The 12768-nt window shown below is 45.1% G+C and overlaps 1 protein-coding gene across 4 annotated transcripts in view; it reads right to left on the reverse strand.

Annotated features, from left to right (window-relative positions):
* The window catches only part of CSNK1G1 (casein kinase 1 gamma 1), a 241454-nt gene that overhangs the window by 60457 nt on the left and 168229 nt on the right, over positions 1–12768 (reverse strand). The gene's annotated exons all lie outside the window — the stretch shown is intronic.

Here is a 12768-nt window from a genome sequence, read left to right on the forward strand (position 1 = left end):
GTCTAGAAGGGGGAGACAGAGAAGAAAACCAAACATATTAACAAAATAAAATAAATAGAATAGATATGTACAAGTAAAATAGTCCTACTCAGACTGTGAGCCCACTGTTGGGTACGGACTGTCTCTGTGTGTTGCCAACTTGTACTTCCCAAGCGCTTAGTACAGTGCTCTGCACACAGTAAGCGCTCAATAAATACGATTGATTGATTAAGAGAAGCAGTGTGGCTCAGTGGAAAGAGCATGGGTTTTGGAGTCAGAGGTCATGAGTTCAAATCCCGACTCCGCCAATTGTCAGCTGTGTGACTCTGGGCAAGTCACAACTTCTCTAGGCCTCAGTTACCTCACCTGTAAAAGGGGAATTAAGACCGTGAGCCCCCCGTGGGACAACCTGATCACTTTGTAACCTCCCCAGCGCTTAGAACAGTGCTTTGCACATAGTAAGTGCTTAATAAATGCCATTATCATTATTATTATTATGTGGGACCCGGTCCCTGTCCCACGTGCATCTCAAAGTCTGAGTTGGAGGGAGATCAGGTACTGAATCCCCATTTTACATTTAAGAAGACTGAGGCACAGAGAAGTTAAGAGACCTGCCCGAGGACACCCAGCAGGCAAGTGACAAAGCTGGGATTGGAACCCAGATCCTCTGATTCCCAAGCCCGTGCTCTTTCTGCTAGGCCATGCTGCTTCTCCTAGCCCGAGGTGCCCAGAGAAAGAAATAAAAATGCCCCTAAAGAAATGAAAGGAAGTTCAAGTGATGTATGCAGACCAAGCAGTTCTGAAAGAAGAACGTTTAGGAGGCAGGGTAGTCTGGTGAAGAAATGAAGCCTGGTGTTAGGGAGACTATGTTCTAGTCCTGAACCTGTTCTACCCCAACCTCACCCGCTGCAAATAATGCTGACACTACTGAACTGTCTACAACAAAACCTGAAAATGTCCAGGTCTTTCTGTTATTGCGAAATATAGTCGAGTTCACAATTCTTGTATTCTAGGCTGGTCTAAAATGGGCAAATACCAGAACGCACGTTTTTCTTACTCGGTGTGGTTCGAATGCAAAGGCAGAATAATAATATTATTATTATTATTATTATTATTATTATTATTATTATAATGGCATTGGTTAAGCGCTTACTATGTGCTGAAATTGGGGCTTCCAACAGGGCAGGCCTGTCTGATTGCAGTGGGATGTGTTCAAATAGCCATGTGCATCCACGTGGCACCAGACAACGGCTGAGTATTACAATGTGAGGTCTTTGCTGATGCTGATAGGGAGAGCTAATTATATTTCATGAAACCAGGCTTCTGAAACTCTTGGAAATAAGGTTATGTTCCTCTATTTGTTCCTGTAATCCTCATACTGGGCTCTTTGAGACCCACTGGTGAGCTCTACACGCGAATAACCGTAGGAAGGAAAACAATAGTGTTCTAATTCCCCTCCAGCCCACCTACACAAGATCTGAGGTGCCCCTAATGCGCCAATATTAAGTAAAAGGCAAACTTTTAAAGGACCTGTTTCCTGATGGGTGGAAAGCCAAGACTCCAGGGAATTGGCACACTATGATGAGTAGCACATTAGCAAATTCTGTATCTTTTGAAGATGCACTGCACTTCCTTTGCTTAGATTTACAAACTGCCTTCACTAGCAAAGTATACTCAATGAAAGACATTTGCCGCCTTCTCAAATCTGGGGAAAGCCAGATTTAAAAAACACTCTCGACTGTACACTCACTGTGGGCAAGGAACGTGTCTCCGAACTCTGTTATGCTGCAGTCTCCCAAGTGCTTCCTAAAGGGCCCTGCACACAGTAAGTGCTCAGTAAATACCACTGATTGATTGATTGATTGAAGAGAAATGGTGTGGCCTAGTGGAAAGGGCACAGGCCTCGGAACCAGAAGGACCTGGGTTCTAAACCCAGCGCTGCCACTTGTCCGCTGTGTGACCTTGGGCAAGTCACTTCACTTCTCTATGCTTCAGTTACCTCATCTGTAAAATGGGGATTAAGACTGTGAGCCCCAAGTGGGACATGAACTGTGTCCAACCTGATTAGCTTTCATCTACCCCAGAGCTCAGTACAGTGCCTGGCACATAGTAAACACTTAACAAATACTGCCCCCAACCCCCCCCACAAAAAAAATAAAAATAAAAATGCAGCAATTGAGTATGTCCAGTGGTAGCTTGAGTGATAGAAATTCAATGAAAACAGGATGAGAACAAGCAAGATGATGGTAGAGTTTTGTTTCTATAGAGATAACAGGGAACACCCTCCAGGGACAGCCTTTGGGTTATGCATGTTATGGTCGGGCCTGGTTTCCAAATTGGCTTTTTCACTACACACGTGCCCATGGGTAAGGGTAAATCTCACCATCAGGAAGGTCAACCTAAATATGAACAAATATATATACATTATATATATACTATACATATATATATGTTTATAGTGAAAGAAAGAGAGAGTACAAGAGACATGTGTGTGTGTGTCCCCTTCACATTCAGGGATGACTTCACTGACGATCAAACTCGTCTACTGAGTGCATGTGTGCCTTAAAAGGCCAATGGAGGATTCACAGTCATCATCACCATCATCAATCGTATTTATTGAGCGCTTACTGTGTGCAGAGCACTGTACTAAGCGCTTGGGAAGTACAAATTGGCAACATATAGAGACAGTCCCTACCCAACAGTAGGCTCACAGTCCTGGCCATGGTGTCCTGTGTTGGGTGTTATGTTTGATGTTTGTAGAGCTGCTAAACAGAGAGATAAAATGACTCTCCCCCTTGCACAATGCCAGGTAGTTTACTTCGCTTCCCTTATCTATGACTGAGTTCATGTTAATATACAAGGGCCAGAATCCACTCAAATATCTGTCCCCGAGACCCAGGAATTATCAGAAAGTAGTAATTTTAAAAATATTTTCTGACTGGGCAGGCAGATTTGAAACGACTTGAAAACACTACAGCGGGAAGCCATCGGTAATACATACCATAAGGGCAATGCTTCTTATAACTTTGGACCTTCGGACACTTTGGCAGGGCAAAAGTCCTTGTGGACATTTGGGGACAGTCTCAGTCCGCGCTCGGAAATGCTGATCTTCAGACTGGGGCCATTCGGTGGGAGGAGAATTTTGCCAAACTCCAATGGCTTCTTAAAGCACATCAATTTTGGAGTGGGGGCAAAAAATAGCGATCAGCAGCCGCTGTTCTAATAGTAGTGCCCGGAGCAGTCCTATCTGGGGCATGCTTACTTGGGACTAAACTTAAAGGTGGAGAGGAGAACTCTTACCAAAGAAAAAAGGCTTCAGGATAGGTGACAGTCCTAGTGAGGCCCTGAACAGCGTTGGAGAAAAGCTGTTCTAGAGGCAGCATGGATTTCCTTATGTATCAATCAATCAATGGTATTTATTGAGCACTTACTATGTGCAGAGCGCTGAACTACGCTCTTGGGAGAGTACGGTATAACAGAATTAGCAATTTAATAAACTAATCTCAGAATGCCCCATTTAAACTCACAAGACCCCACATTTAGGTTCTGTGGCCAGAGATGAACTCCACTGACATTGGCATTGCCCTTTGTGCAAAAGTTTTCCAACCACTCTCCTCAACTCCTCCTCCCCCGCCATATCAGTGGAAAAAAACCATTTTTCCTGGGTGCTTGGTGTCCCCTCTGACATTTACTCACTGAAAACAAGCAAGCTCATTAGCGACATTATGTCTCCAAAAGATGATGGCTTGTCAAAAATGGATTCAAAGCTCACCTCAATGTTCTCCTTGCCCATTGATTTTGGGCAAGGACTGACTTTCTCCTTAAGCACCACAAATAAGTTTTTCTCCTATGGCTTTCCCATCACAACAGCTGGCCTGCAGGTAGAACAGTTGCAGACTACATGGAAAAGATCTTATTTAACCATAATATCTCTAGTAGTAGAATCAGTAATAATAATGATAGCATTTATTAAGCGCTTACTATGTGCGAAGCACTGTTCTAAGCACTGGTGAGATTACAAGGTGATCAGGTTGTCCCATGGGGGGCTCACAGTCTTAATCCCCATTTTACAGATGAGGGAACTGAGACGCAGAGGAGTTACGTGACTTGCCCAAAGTCACACAGCTGACAAGTGGAGGAGTCGGATTTGAACCCATGACCTCTGACTCCAAAGCCTGTGCTCTTTCCACTGAGCCATGCTGCTTCTCCAAGTAGTAGCAGCACTAGTAATAATATATATTTAGCATCCACTTGGCACAACATACTGTGTTAAGTGGCGTTTGGGAGGTACAAAACAAAAAAGTGACACATACTTTGTCCACAAGGAGCTTACACTATCATGGGAAGACGGACATAGAAATTTACAGATAATCAAGATGAATAATTCGGTCAATAGAGTTGGTAGATATGATCCCTGCCTACAAGGAGCTTACAGTCTACGGGGGAGAGACATTAAAATGAATTATATATAGGGGATATGGTAGAGTACAGAGGTATGTACATAAGTGCAGTGGGGGAGGAGTGAGTATGAAAGTGCTTAAGGGGAATATAGCCCAGATGCTACAGAGGGCACGGTGAATATGGTGGGGAAATAAGAAGCAACTCAGAGAAGGTCTCTTGGAGGAGATGTAGGTACGGAGAGTGGTGATCTATCTGTTGGCTATGAAGGGGGAGACAGTCCCAGGCCTGAAGGAGGACATGGGCAAGGGCTCGATGGGCATGATAGATGAGATCGAGGCACAGAGAGAAGGTTGGTGTTAGAGGAGAAGAGTTTGCAGGTTGGTTGTAAGGTAAGGTAGGAGGGGGAGAGTTGATTAAAAGCCTTAGAACTGAGAGTAAGAAGTGTCTGTTTGCTGCGGAGATGGATAGGCAACCATTGGAGGTTCTTGAGGTGTGGGGAAGATACGGCCAGAATGCTTCTTCAGAGAAATGATCCAGGCAGCAGAGTGAAGTACGAACTGGAGAGGGGTGAAACTGGAGGCAGGGAAGTCAGTGAGGAGGCTGATGCAGTTGTCAAGGCAGGATATAAGTGCCGGGTGACTATCAATATGGGTGCAGAGGAAGGGGCAGATTCTGGAGCTGTTGTGCATGTAGAACTGAATGAGAGTGATGAGTCAAGGATAATATCATAGTTACAGGCCTGCTTGACAAGGAGGGTGGTGGTGGTGTCCACAGTGGTGGGGAAGTCTGGGGGAGGACCAGGTTTGGGTGGGAAGATGAGAAGCTCTGTTTTAGACATGCTAAGCCTGAAGTGTGGGGAAGACAAACAAGAAGAGATGTTCTGAAGGCAGGAGGAAATGCGAGACTGCAGGAGAGGAGAAAGATCAGGGCTGGAGAAGTAGATTTGGAAATCACCCATGTAAAGATGGAAGTTTAACTGTGGGAGCAAATGAATTCTCCAAGGGAATGAGGGTAGATGCAAAATAGAAGGTGACCCAGAGCTGAGCCTTGCGGCATGCCCAGAGTGACAGAACGGGAGGCAGAGGAGGAGCCCATGAAAGGCACTAGGAAGGCACAGTCTGAGATAGGAGGAGAACCAGGAGAGGACAGCGTCAGTGCACTCAAGATTAGCTAGTGTTTACAGGAGAAGGGAGTAGTCTGCAACTGAATGTAAAACTGAATGACTAATAAATTCACAATTACAAGTACTGAGAATGGCTGTAAAAATAAACAAGTGCTAAATACGGCTGATTGGTTAATATGATTAAGAATGCTGGGAATTAATTAGGGCAGGTGAATTGGGGAGATGGGATTTTAGGAGGGCTCTGAATGTAGGGAGAGCTGTGGTTGCTACGATTTTGGGAGAAAGGGAGTTCCAGCTAGGGGAACAGTGTGACTACAGAGATAGGTGGGAGGGCTAAGGGCAGTTTGGACAGTTGGTAGAACTGGAAGGTTATTTTGGGAGGAATGTAGGGAGAAATTTGGGGAGTAATGGCGTGTCAATAGGCATGTAGTACAGACTGGAGTGAGGAAGAGGTTGGATGAAGGGAGGTTGATACAATAGTCTAGCAGTGATATGACCAGAGCTAGTATGAGAGTGGCAGCTGATGGGTGGACAGGAAAGAGTGGATCCAGGAGATGTCATGTGCAAAGAACCGGCAAAACTGGCCAGTACATGGGAAGCCTCGTGGATTAGTGGAAAGAGTATGGGACTGGGAGTCAGAGGACCTGGGTTCTAATCCTGACTCTGCCCTTGCCGACTGTGTGATCTTGGACAAGGAAATTAAATTCTCTGTACCTCAATTTCCTCATCTGTAAAACAGGGATTAAATCCTACCCTTGTCTACTGAGACGTGAGCCCCTTGCGGGACAACGGACTGTGTCCAACCTGATTACCTTGTAGCTAACCAAGCGCTTATTACAGTGTTCGGCACACAGCAGACGCTTTACACCTCCCGGAATTAATATCATTCTTATTATTCCTGAACATGAGTGCTGAAAGACGGTGAGGAGGCGAGGCTGTCTCTGAGGCTGTAGACTTCTGGGGCAGGAACGATTGTGGTGTAATTGACTGAGATGGGAAAGTCAGGAGGAAAAGTGGGCTTAAGGGAAAAGATGAGTAGTTCTGTTTTAGACATAATACGTTTGCGGTCCCGGAAGGGCATCCAAGAGAAGAGGTCCTGGAGGCAACAGGAGATAACGGATTGGGGGTCAGATAAGAGGTAGGGCTGGAGAGATGGAATTGGGAGTCATCTGCAAAGAGGAGGAGGCTAAAACTATGTATCCAGATGCTCTCTGAGAGAGTTTGAATCGAGAGAGAAGAGAGGCAGATCCAGATAGTCTCTTACCCATGGAGAACTTTGTCTTACTGCAACTCTGGTACCTATCCAGATGTTAATCATCCTATTTCGACAAACGAAAGCTGGTACATGAGCCCAGTATGAATCACCAACAAAATACTACTAAATAATGTGGCCAAAGAAAAACATGCCTTCTTCACTACGAAGAAAAAAAAAAAAGACCACACAACAGAAACCAAGAATGTCAGCTTAACAAGGGTAACCTTACAGCCCACTAGAACAGAACACTGACCACGCCTGACATTTTAGGTCGGGCTATGGCTTGTTAACCTTGGAACTATATAGTTCACCCAGGAAAACATTATGGCCTAGAAGATAAAACGCAAGCCTGGGAGTCCGAGGACCGGAGTTCTAATTTTGGCTACGCTCTGTTTCTGCTGTGTGATCTTGGGTGAGACAATTAGCTTCCCTATGCCTCAGTCTCCTTGTCTGTAAAATAGGAATAAAATCCTACCCCTGACTACTTATACATGAGCCCCTTGAGGGTTTTGAAGGTGGGGAGAGTGGTGAACAGTCAGATAAGAAGAGGGAGGGAGTTTCAGAAAATGGACAAGTGGCTGGTAACAGCACAGATGAGATTCAGATCATCATCATCATCAACCGTATTTATTGAGCGCTTACTGTGTGCAGAGCACTGTACTAAGCGCTTGGGAAGTACAAGTTGGCAACATATAGAGACAGTACGTTGGTTTTAAAGGATCAGAGTGCTTGGTTTGGGGTGTAGTAGGAGATTGGCAAAGTTAGGTAGCAGGGAGAAACTGTACAGTCTTTGCGGGCAGGGAATTTGTCTGCTTATTGTTGTATTGTACTTTCCCAAGCACTTAGTACAGTGCTCTATATACAGTAAGTGTTCAATAAATACAACTAAATGAATGAATGAATGAGAGCTGACTGAGGACCCTGAGCAGATGGTAAGGAGTTTCTCTTTGACGTTAAAGTAGATGGGCAATTACTGGAGATTTTTGAGGAGTGGGGTGATGCGGACTGAATGGTTTTTTTTTTTTTTGAAAAGTGATCTGGGCAGGAGAGTGAAGTTTGAACCAGGGAGGAGAGAGAGAGGATGCAGGGAGGACGGCAGGGAGGTTGGCACAGCAATCACGGTGGGAAATGGTGAGTGCCTGGATCAGCATGATAGTTGTTTGGATGGAGAAGAACGGGCACAGCTCCTGCCTTCAAGAAGCTTGGAGCAAGAGATGGGAAGAGAAACAAGCTGAGTGTAAAGGGCAGAGTTGAATGTGGGCTGGAATATCTGATGTTTAGAAGTCTCATGACTGCGAATCAGTGCAGCAAGGATATTCCCTTCATCATCATCATCGTCATCAGTACTTATTCAGCGTTTATTATGTGCAGAGCACTGGATTAAGCGCATGGGAGAATACAATTCAACAGAGTTGGGTGACACATTCCCTGCCCGCGACGAGCTCACGGTCTAGAGGGGGAGACAGACTTTAATATCCCTAATTAATAATACATAATTTAAATACATGCACAAAAATGCTGTGGGGCTGAGAGTGGGGTGAAGAGCAAATCCCCAAACATCACAGACCCGAGTGCACAGACAACACAGAAGGGAGAGGGAGTCGGAGAAGAAGATGGCTTAACTGGGAAAGGCCACCTTGGAAGAGATGTGACCTTAATATCGCTTCATCCAACGGAGACTAAATTCTGACTGATAGCTAATGTTGACACTCCTTGGTCATTGTAGATCAAGGGCAGTCAACCCAAGGAGGAACATGTGAAAATCCCTTACTAAGTTTGGATCCAAGGACTACAGAGCTGAAGTACATTTCTCCTTCCTTTTTTGTTTCGATCATAAAGTACCCAGCTTCTCCCTAGAAAGGAGATGCCCTTGGGAGGGTCACTTCGGGATTTGCTGAGCAGGTAAAATATGCATCAGGCATGGTGGGCTTGGCAACTTGCCTGCTCTGCCAGGCAGGCTGTGGCTTTTTATTGCTTAAAATTCATTTTCACAGACGAGATGCTTGGGCCTGAGAAGTAATGAGAATCTTTTCCAAATTAAGCGACCCACTCATCCCTGGAAAAAAAAAATAATAACTCCAAGCAATGTAACTTGGGTAGCCCCAATTAGGCAGGAAAATCAAATCTCCTTTTACCTCAAGAATGATAATACTGCTTGGTATTTATAAACTGTCTTTCACTTAGAGACCAAAATATGGTGTTTTAGTGATTTATGCATGCTTAGAATACATAGGGCACCTTGGGATGGAGCCTGAGAGGGTCAGACATCTGGAACAGACACGGGTCTTGGGAATCAGGCGGTCATGGGTTCTAATCCCGCTTCCGTCACCTGTCTGCTGTGTGACCTTGGGTAGGTCACTTTGCTTTTCTGGGCCTCAGTTACTTCATCTGTAAAATGGGGACTAAGACCATGAGGCCCACGTGGGACAACCTGATTAACTCGTATCTTCCTCAGCGCTTAGAACAGTGCCTGGCACATAGTAAGTGCTTAACAAGTACCATAATTACTATTAGTATTAGACTGTGAGCTCATTGTGGGCAGGGAATGTACCTGTCTATTGTTATACGGTGCTCTCTCAAGTGCTTAGTACAGTACTCTGCACACAGTAAGTGCTCAATAAATACAACTGAATGAATGAATGACCCAGGTCCAGCCTGCCCCCAACCCTAACGCAAACACGGAGAATCCAGATCAGCAGGGACTTGATGGGGCACGCCTGCTTGCTTGTAGGCTGTTGGAAGCAGAATCCCATGTGTCCTGGGCCGCTCTCACAAGTGTGCAGCAATGCTCTAGGCACCGTGGCAAGGGTCATTCATTCCCCTGGTCCCAAACCCGGGAAACAGGGAGAGAGAGTCAGGGAGTCGCCTAAACGTAGTGTGGACTGGACCAGGCGGACTGTGAGCCCCATGTGGGACAAGGACTGTGTCCAACCCCATGTGCTTGAGTTCACCCCAGCGCTTAGTACAGTGCCTGGCACGTAGTCAGCGCTTAACAGATACCACTATTATTATTATTATTCATCTTTATGCAGGGCCGATCTGGCTCCAGGGCTCACAGGTTGGGAGGGATTTTGCAGGCTTCGAGCGGCCAACATTTCCATTACATGAATGATAGATTATCTGGAACGCCCCCCCCCCCCCTCCTTCCGGGGAGGTGAGTGATGAAACCAATCAGGGCAAATGGATGTTTTCTAATTTCCTAAAGCACTCCAAGAATGGAGAGGCCCACCGCCTTTCCTCTGCAAATCTCTTCCAGGGTTTTATCACGCAGAGTCAGGTTCTTCTTTGTTAACCCAATTAGCCTGCATCTACCCCCAGAGCACCACCGTACATGGCACAGGATAACCACCTAACAAATATCACTTTATTATAATGTGTTCAAGCATAATCTCTCTTGATTAACATGTCTATCAACTCTGTTGGGTTGTACTCTCCCCAGCATTTAGTACAGTGCTTTGCACAGAGTAAGCACTCAATAAATACCACTGATTGATTGATTAATTTAATCTAGGACTATTTCCTCTGGCTTAGTCATCAATGAACCTAAGGAATTACTAGTCAGCATCTTTCCCTTAAAAATCCTGCACATATGTGACACCTAACCCCATTAGCCTTCCCTTCTGATGGCTAAATAATCTCCATTCCTTTAACCTTTCCTCAAAGGACTGATCATCCACACCCTTCCTTATTTTATTGCTCCTCTCCAAACCCTCTCCAGTTTCTCCACACACTTTTTATAGTTCTACCCAATATGGGTCACAGTACTCTATTCAGGGTCTGATTAGTGCAGAGGACAGAGGCAGATTACTTTTCGGCTCTAACCTGTCATAACCAATCAATCAATGGGATTTATTAAGTGCTTACTGTGTGCAGAGCACTGTACTAAGTGCTTGGAAGAGTACAATTTAACAGAGTTGTTAGACATGTTCCTGTTAATGTCTGTTAATTACTCCTGTTAATACCTTCCAGTTATATGTTCGCTTTTTTTAAGTAACACCAGAGATGTTGTTTCATTTGCCTTTCACGAAACTCAGTCGACTTGCAGTTAGCTTCTAATTAACTATGACGGATTTTTTCTATTATACCTGTGTCTTGACAATCTTTCCTCCCTCATATATTTGTTTATCGTCCCCACACGTGCTGCTTTGCACTTGCTCCTATTTAACTTTAACCTATTTTTGAGGGACCATCCTCCCAATTTTCGCAAATTAATTTTATTCTTGTCTTCTCAACTGTTGGCAACCCAGTTCAAATTAGGCCATCATGAGGAAATCTAGACGCAAGGAGAGTGAACGGCTTGCTTCAGCTCACCCAGGAAATCAACTGATGGTATTTACGGAGGGCTAACTGTGGAGAGCACTGTGCTAAGCACTTGAGCGAGTACAACAGAGTTGATAGACACGTTCCCTGGCCACAACGAGCTTACAGTCCAGAGGGGAGACGGACATTAATATGAATACTTGAAGTTACACGCTATAGGGAGGGGGTGCATCCCAGAAGTTGTAACTAACTAATGATCCCTTCAGATCTGTGCCGGTTCCTATGCTGACCCAGGCCAATGTTCTTTTTACATTACGAGATGCCAGGAAGACGATGCTCTTTTCACTGCAAATTCATTACAGCGGCTCCTGTCTTTTTAGACAGGCTTCTAGACCTTCTTATTTTAGTATGACTCCCACCAGTACGACAGGGCCAGATGAACTCTATCTAGTATCACTCCCTTTAGTCACACAGCCAGAAGATGTCAATGGTTGGGTGTGTGTGTGTTTGTGTGTGTGTGTGTTTATGTGTGCACATGCGCACGCATCCCGGCTCTGAACTTCACAGTTGTTATTCAGCTAACATTAATTTGATTAGCTTCCCGTGAAAGGAATCCACCGCTCAGCAATTTCATGCACTGGGCAGAATTCTGATTGTGTTTATGATCCAAGCGATAGCCAGCCAACCTACTGCTCTCAATCTGTTACCTATAATTAACATTTGCCTTTCACGAATCTCAGAGAGGAACCCTCAAGGAGTAACTCATATTAAAGAAGAGGAACAAAAACAAGCCATTCAGGGATTAGATGCACCTTGAACAGGGCAGGGCAGATAGGTAATGAGCCAGCTTGGACTGCACTCCCTTGCTTCTTCCAAGGACTCAGAGGGTCCCCAAAGATGCCCCAGAAATAGAATTAGGGAGCTTCGGAAGCCCTGAGGTCAGAAGTGTCCACTTTTCATTCTGAGGATGGGGAAACCTGGGGCCTGAACATGATGGAGAGGGGGCTTTAGATGGCAAAACGGGGAGAGAAAGAGAGGACAGAGAAAAAAGAGGAAAGAGAAAAAAAGGGGGAGGAGTTCGTCGTCATCAACAATGGCATTTTTTGAACACTTACTTGTGCGCAGAGCCCTGTACTAAGCACTTGGGAGAATACAATGTCACAGAGTTGGTAGATACGTTCCCTGCCCACAGTGAGCTCACAGTCTAGAGGCTGTAAGTCTGACTTGGGAGGAATGAAGAGGGTGAGTTGGGGAACAGCAGGTGAAGAGAGCAGATAGGTAAGTGGGACCAGATGGCAGGAAGCCTTGGATTGCAAGGTGTTTTGCAGCAACAAATAGGTATCGCAGCCTGGCCTGCACAAATAGCATCAAATTCACACTGACTGACAAATAATTACATCTCCCCAAGTGAGGATCACTCAGAATGGGTGCCAGGGAATAGGGGGAGGCAGGGTGAATGAAAAAAAGTGGTAGTGAGTAATGGATTTAAAGTAAGAAGAGCAAGTCATCAAATCACATCACATTCCTCAAAACAACAGTCAGTCAATTAGATTTACTGAGTGCTTACTGTGTGCAGAGCACTGTACTACGGGCTTGAGAGAGTACAATACAGCATACACAATCCCTGCCCACAAGGAGCTCACAGTCTAGAGGGACTGTAAAACAACCAACGTACCTTACACCAGGGTTTCTTCTAGTTTACCCAAAGAATCCACTAGTAAGGAATGAATACAGGGCACCTGCTTCTTAT

Source organism: Tachyglossus aculeatus, chromosome 5 (assembly GCF_015852505.1).
Source record: "Tachyglossus aculeatus isolate mTacAcu1 chromosome 5, mTacAcu1.pri, whole genome shotgun sequence".
Classification (NCBI taxonomy): domain Eukaryota; kingdom Metazoa; phylum Chordata; class Mammalia; order Monotremata; family Tachyglossidae; genus Tachyglossus; species Tachyglossus aculeatus.